The sequence below is a fragment of the Lycium barbarum genome, chromosome 11 (genome assembly GCF_019175385.1).
Source record: "Lycium barbarum isolate Lr01 chromosome 11, ASM1917538v2, whole genome shotgun sequence".
Lineage (NCBI taxonomy): Eukaryota > Viridiplantae > Streptophyta > Magnoliopsida > Solanales > Solanaceae > Lycium > Lycium barbarum.
Genome location: NC_083347.1, coordinates 75,840,780 through 75,848,198, shown reverse-complemented (window position 1 = coordinate 75,848,198; position 7,419 = coordinate 75,840,780). Strand labels below are relative to the sequence as shown.

General features: G+C 31.7%; 1 long non-coding RNA gene across 4 annotated transcripts; it reads left to right on the top strand.

The window, feature by feature from the left end:
* Positions 1-3,106: 3,106 nt before the first annotated feature.
* On the top strand, positions 3,107-6,994 carry LOC132619003 (uncharacterized). Of its 4 annotated transcripts, none has more exons than XR_009574456.1 (5): positions 3,107-3,262; positions 3,670-3,790; positions 3,918-4,016; positions 5,442-5,704; positions 6,743-6,994. It is a non-coding gene; the product is annotated as an uncharacterized LOC132619003 (long non-coding RNA). The 4 variants fall into 4 exon arrangements; XR_009574458.1 differs by having other exon boundaries at positions 3,149-3,294; XR_009574457.1 differs by lacking the exon at positions 3,107-3,262 and having other exon boundaries at positions 3,269-3,790; positions 5,442-5,675.
* The last annotated feature ends 425 nt before the right edge of the window (positions 6,995-7,419 follow it).

Sequence of the window (7,419 nt, the reverse complement as noted above, 5' to 3'; positions counted from 1 at the left end):
AGTCATTTATGAGAGTTTTGGAACCATTCGACTTCAATTGGGAAGGTTTCATACACATAAGTCATTTTGACGACAATTTGTAAGGAAACTAATTCAATCTTACTGAATGAAATGAGGCCACTTTCAATCTCGGATTTTGAGAGACTGAGTCATATCTAAGGCTCGCGATCGAGCCTATTACGTTTAGAACATGCCTAAGAATGAAGGGAGAAACTTTACATACCTCAATTGCGCCTTATGCTCGCTTGGCTTCACTTCCAATTTCGTCCAAAATCTACAAATGGTCATGTTTACCAATTGTCAAATTCAAACCTTAAGACTCCAAACTTAAGCACATATTTGCCTACCGAAATTTCGGCAGCACTTCCCCTATAAATGCGACACCCCGAGAGTACAACTCAACTCAGAATAGCAACAACCAATCCAACAACAATACCAACAACAACTACAAAACACAATAAGGCATAACTAGTCCTCTTTCCAACATAGTGTAATAACTCACATTTCCAACCCAACCTCAATATTTTCATATTCACTACTAATCAAGATCATTACAACGTCATTTGGAAGCATTTCATATCATTTCTACAATATATACACAAGATATACAAAAATATACAAAATTTCCACCAACACCATAATTCACCTAAACTTCCAAATCACATTATTTTCCCTCCAAGCTTACTAACAACAATCATATTTCACATTTAGAACCTTAATTCCATACTCATATAAAATCATGTAAAATTAATATAATTTCTCATACTTACATGCAAGCACTTCCAATGCCAATCCAAGTCATTAAACCTTTATTTGCATCACAAAGGTCACAACGGCACAACTAACAAATAAATGAACTTAAATCCATTTTTCCTCCACACCAACATGGCTCACGGCCAACACATCATTTACACACACACACACACCATGCACACACACACCATACTTCCATGATTCTCATCTAATTCTAATCATTATAACACATATACTTATTCCATAACATAAAATATAGAATTCATACCTTTTCTTTAAATTTCCACTTCCCGCCAAAATCACCTTCTTGCCAAACTAATTATACCACTTTATAGGGAATCTTGAACTTGGTATGAATACGAGAGAATTACAATTTTTGGACCAAGATTGAAGGCTAAGAATTTTTTTTTTCTTTTCTTTTCTCTTCTCTTCTCCTCTATGGCCGACGGCCTTCTCTTTTTTTTTTTTTTTTTTTGATTTGTCTTTGTTTTTCTTGAAAATTCTAGAGATACACACATATATATATTGTTATGCCCCCCTTAATTAGTATGCCACATGGTTGGCACATGACAACTTAATGGGTTTGGGCCAAGGCCATGTTGGCCGGCCACCCTTCCATTTTTGGGCTTTATTTTCCTTTTTTTTTTTTAGCCCAATTGGCTAGAATTCTTGTTTTGTAATTCCCGAAACAAATTTCTGAAATTCCAATTTTTTGCCCTTGGCCTTCTCCAACACTTCCACACCAATATTTTTCATGAACAACATACATATATAAGTTCAAATCCACATATGACCTTATTCCTCACAAATCGTAATTATTTCGAGTTTTCCGAATATGCAAAAATACGGGGTATAACATATATATACACACACTATGTTCAAACACGATTAATATAACATTGTAGTTTGTACTCCGTATCTAAAACTTTAGTATATTAGTGTTTACTACGAATACAAAGTCTGCATTTTTTTTTTGACATTATTTTTTTTAATATGGGGTTCACTTTTTTTTTTTGATATTGCTTGATTTTGTTAATATGGGGTCCACTTTTTTTTTTACAGTGAGTTTGGAGATGGTGGGTTCCACTTTTTATTTTTTTATATTGCTTGATGTTGTTTAGTATGAGGTCCACCCTTTATGGGGTGCACTTTTTTTTTTGGACATTATTAGTTTGTACTATTTTTATGCATATAATATATATGCATATACTATGTTCAAAATATGATTAATATAACATTGTAGTTTGTGCTCCATATTTAAAACTTTATTATATTAGTGTTTGCTACGAATACAAAACCAACACTTTTTTTTTAACATTATATTTTCTTTTAATATGGGGTTCACTTTTATTTTTATTTTTATATTGCTTGATTTTGATAATATCGGGTCCACTTTTTTTTCCCATGAGTTTGGAGATGATGAGTTCCACTTTTTTTTCTTCCTTTTTTTTATTGCTCGGTGTTATTTAGTATGGGGCCCACCCTTTTTTTTAAGGGACAACGGGCGACGAAGCATGGGTCTAAACCCATGCTTTATATAGTTTTTTTTTTATATTGCTTGGTGTTGTTTAGTATGGGGCCGACCCTTTTGGACATTATTAGTTTGCACTATTTTTATGCATATATATATATACTATGTTCAAAACACGATCGATATAACATTGTAATTTGTGCTCCGTATCTAAAACTTTATTATATTAGTGTTTGCTATGAATACAAAGTCTGCATTTTTTTTTGACATTGTTTGTTTTTTTAATATGGGATTCACTTTTTTTTTTTTTTTTATATATATATTGCTTGATTTTGTCAATATGGGATACTATGTTCAAAACACGATTAATATAACATTATAGTTTGTGCTCCATATTTAAAACTTTATTATATTAGTGTTTGCTACGAATATGCATGTGACAATGAATCCATTATTATTGACTTAATGAGATACTTTGAAAATTATATGAATATTGTTTAATTTTTTAATATGGGGTGCACTTTTTTTTGGACATTATTAATTTGCAATATTTTTTTAATATTAGTTGTTGTTTAATATATATGGAGCCCACATTTTTTTTATTAAATTGGAACGGATATATATATATATATATATATATATATTAGAATTATGGGGCCCATAATTTTTTTTTATAATATTAATTATTGTTTAATATATATGGGGCCCACATTTAAAAAAAAAATTAAATTGGGACGGACGACGAGAAAGTGAGCCCAACCGGCTCTTCTTAATAGGAGAAATTATTGAGTTAAAATATTAAAGAATTTGAAATAATTAATTTTCTCAAGAACTTGGGTGATGAGTTGGCCTAAAACGTAGTCAAATACTATTTTTTAAGTTTCCCCAAAAGAAAAGGCGGCAAGTTGGTTTCTTTTCAATCACTTTTCCCAAATCCTTTTCGCGCTCTTTAGTTTCCATTACAATTAGGTTTTCTTCTCTTTTCATTATACCGCTTTATTGAGCTCTTGTTCTTCCATTGCTTCTACCCATAATTTGGTGAGTTATCTTCTAGTTTCGTTTCTAGTGTGGTATGTTCTCGCTTCTGATTTAGTTTACTGGTATTCTTCTTCTTCTTTTTCTTAATTTGCGGCTCCTTCACAGAATCTGTTCTGTTTCTGTTCTTTCTTCTGATACAAGCTTCCAACTTTTTTTGTAGCAGAAAATAATTAGTTTAATTTTGGGTGTTATGGCTTTCTGGAACTGATTTTAGCAGAATTCTCGCATTATCTTTGATTTTTTTCACCTAGAAGGTTCCTCAAATATGAAATTCATTTGCAAAACTCCAAACTTTTGGAGTAGAAGAAAGCATGATTTTGTTTTGATTGTTAGTGTTATGGTTATGTGGATATGGTTTTGGCAGAATTAATTTGTGCATTGTCTTTCATTTCTTTTACACCTAAAAGGTCCCTGAAATATGGATATTCAGTTGTAAAACGTTCCAACGTGATTTGTTATGGTTCATTTGGCAAAGGAGGTGAAGATGGATGGTCGGGTTCAATTTCGATGCATGTATTATATAGAAAGGTTAGATTCTTTCTCCTCTGAAATCGTCTTTTAGTTGAAATCTGTTACAAAACTGATATACATATACTTAATAAATATTTGGGCATATTAAAAGGTTATGACAATGGCTATCTATATATAAATGTAGTGGTAGGCCATTACAAGGGGGTGCTTTGGAATTTAACCAAAAGACCGGTAAAGCACCTGAATCCCTAATGTGATGAAGCATCCAGACTGTCAAGTCCTGGTAAGTGTCAGTGTTCAAATGTGATTAATCTAATTTTCACCGTCGCTAATTTTAGAAACTGTTGTAGAGAAAGGTTGTAACTAGCTTAGAAAGTTCATGCATAAAAATGAATGGTTATAGCTGTTTTTCTGGCATATTGTCCAACTAACTTAGACTTAGTCATTCATTATGTGTTTCACTCGAATGAGAATTATGTTATTACTCAACTGGAAATAAAAGTGGAATGACTAATTGAATGTAATTTTATTTGAATATCTGAACTATTTACAAAGTATATGATTTTGTTAGTTCTTTCTTCATATTTGAAATTCATGATTCTTACTTCGGAACTTCATGTATAAACTATAAAGAAGAACTGATCACATTGCATAGTGAACTTTGATGATCTGGAATTTTCATTTGGTATGAGTGACTATGGACTGGAGTTATAGTCTAATATGATAACTATCATTTCTACTGATAGTGGCTCAACAGGATGTGCTATGATGGCATTTATTTACTCAATTTCAATTAGAGCTCTGAGGCAAAGTTAAAGTAATTAAAAGGATCAAAGACGTATGAGAGGACTGAGGTGAATTCATGATGAAAGGTGATATTTGGGAATTTCAACAAAGGATCCAATATGATTTGTAACTGGCTAGTAATATCTCTAAATCAATACTTATTGCACATACATCCTACTTATTTGTAGTATACATTTTGGCATATAAAAATTGGCATGAAATACATACATATCATTATGTTTGTTACCACATAAGTAGCTCATAGTACTACCGATTAAATATAACAGCACTAAATTTGAGTTAACAAGCAGAGTTTAAGATTGTCGCAAATAAATTGACACTTTGTTACTTGCGGTTAAATCGGTTTTAAACCCATATCCCTTATCGGTTCTTCGCATTTCCTTGATCGTCGACGAATTACATTCAATTGGGATTTCTTAAGTAGCAGCAGACTAGAGTAAAGCACCAAGGTCAACGATATGGGTTTAAAACTGATTTAATAACTCATTCAAGTGTGCACGTTATGGAACCGTTAGTTTTCTGACAGAAAAAAAACTGAAGGATGTAACCTGCTATTTATAGGATAGTTTGGGATGTTTTTTGTTTAATATGATTGTATAAGGATAGCGGGAGCTTAGTGCGCCAGACTGCCCTTTTATTTTTTATGATTGTATAAAGATGTAGTTTCGGCTTGGGGTATAGTTGAGGGATGTTTTCAGCCATTTACTCTTACTTGTAAGTGCGTGAAATGTCTTTCTATGCTGTTTCAAGATGTCATATCTGGTTATGCTGAATTGACTTCTTAATTTTATTTTGAAATGAGATAGTGAAAAGGAAACCTGCTTATGCAATAATGTTGCAAGCAGCACAGCCTTAAAATCTATTTCATACCCTTTGTTGACTACATTTGTTTTGAGTGCAGGATATCTTGCAACTTCAGACACACTACACAATTGTGATGCTATCCTCTAAACAACTAATAATTTGTATCGATATTTCAAGAAATTTGCTATTGTCGTACTAGGCTCCACGATCATTTCAAGAAATTTGCTATCGGCGTAGTAGGCTCCACGATAATTTCAAGAAATTTGCTATAAAGGAGGAAAGCTCGCAGAACATGCCCGCAGAGGTTAATGAAGCTAAATAGAAATTCTTGGTGAGAATTCCAGCTCTAAACCATTTAAGGTAATTAGGAATACATCAAAATTTAATGGATTTAACTTTATAATATTGTTTAATGTAATCAGCTCTTCTCACTCTCACTATGTCTGCCTTTTCATCGTTCCCATATACTTCCTTTTCGCTGGCTTCTACGACAAATTAAGTTTTTCTATTGTACTTATGTTTAACAGTATAGGCTTCTTACATTATGACTAATTTCAAATGGTGTAGATGAGGCAATTTACATTGTTCACTATCATGTTCATAGAATATTTTCATTCATTATCTTCTGAGTTCAAAAAGAAAAGTTGCTTGATCTTGGTCCTTTGAAAGGTTGATGTGCTTGTTCTTTGCCTCAATAGTTTTCAGTTGTAATTTACTTACTTTTTCTGTATTCTAAGTTCAACCAGAAAAGTTGCTTGATCTTGAGTCTTTAAAAGGTTGTTGTGTTCTTTGGTTCTATAGTTTTCAACTGTAATTTAATTAGTTCTCTGTACTTCTAACTTCTAATGTATCCTTTTGCTTAAGTTGAGTACCGTTACTTGAAAGAGGACTGGCTCAAGATGAAAGTGTATTTCCTATCATGTTTTTGAAGTGCTTCTATACTGCTACAATTAATTCATGACTTAGCACATGGTAAAGGAGTATCTCATTGAATGAACCAAGAGGTGCTATGACTTCCAAATTTAAACTAAATATTTGATTTTTGCCTTATAAAGATGGTTGAATCAAGAAGCCTATTTTAAAAATGGAGACAGATCACTGTACTAGAAACATTAAAATCTTACATAAAAAGTATCTTCTGCATTTGAGAAAAGAATGTAAAAGAAAATAAAGAGAGCTAATATGATCTTGTGAAAATATGCAATATTTATAGTGAATATTAGCTCTCTTCTTCTATGTTTCATGGTGCATGGTCTTACTTGATGACTTCTTAGCTTTAGCTTGGTTATAGATGTTTTTATATTATTCATTAGTGCCCAGAGTTTTCTACTTTGATCTACATGTGTACTTTATAGCTTCCTTTTATTAAAATGTAATTTTATTTATCTTCTTTTGCAGGCTGGCAATATGTTTCATCTAACACACAAGTTATTGGAAGAAAATTTGTTTTTTGGGTTACTATATTTTATACGCCTGCAGCTTTTATGTTTTTTTTTTTGAAGTAGCAACATATTTTTAGGAGTATTTAGTGTTTGGAAGTGAGTAAATATTTAGTACATCAGTTTTATGTACCATTACTAACCTTAGGAAATATATTTATATAAACATTAGTGAAATTTTAATACGAAATGTGAATTGTGTATGTAATAACTATTTGTAAGTTGCTAAAGTTGTATTGGAGAATATTATTCATATATAGCAAAAATATAATATTGTTGGCAAAAAGGCATTTCCAACAATTTTTTTGTCACTAATCACTACAATTTACAGTGACAATTTTGTTTTGTCGGTAAAAACAATAGTTTTAGCGACGACATGATATGTTTCAACTACAAATTTGCAAGCCATTTTTGTAAAAGACAAGTCGTCACTAGTTTGTACATTTAGGGATGAAATGATTTTTTTTGCATAAAAGGTTGTCTTTAGTGACGAGACTATACTTATTCAACTACGAAATAGATATAACTTCAGAGACAATTGATGTTGTCACTATTTAAACTAAAAAGTTAGTGACAAGGTGATTTCGTCGGCAATAATAACCTTTTTAGTGACGAAAACGCACTATTAACTACAAA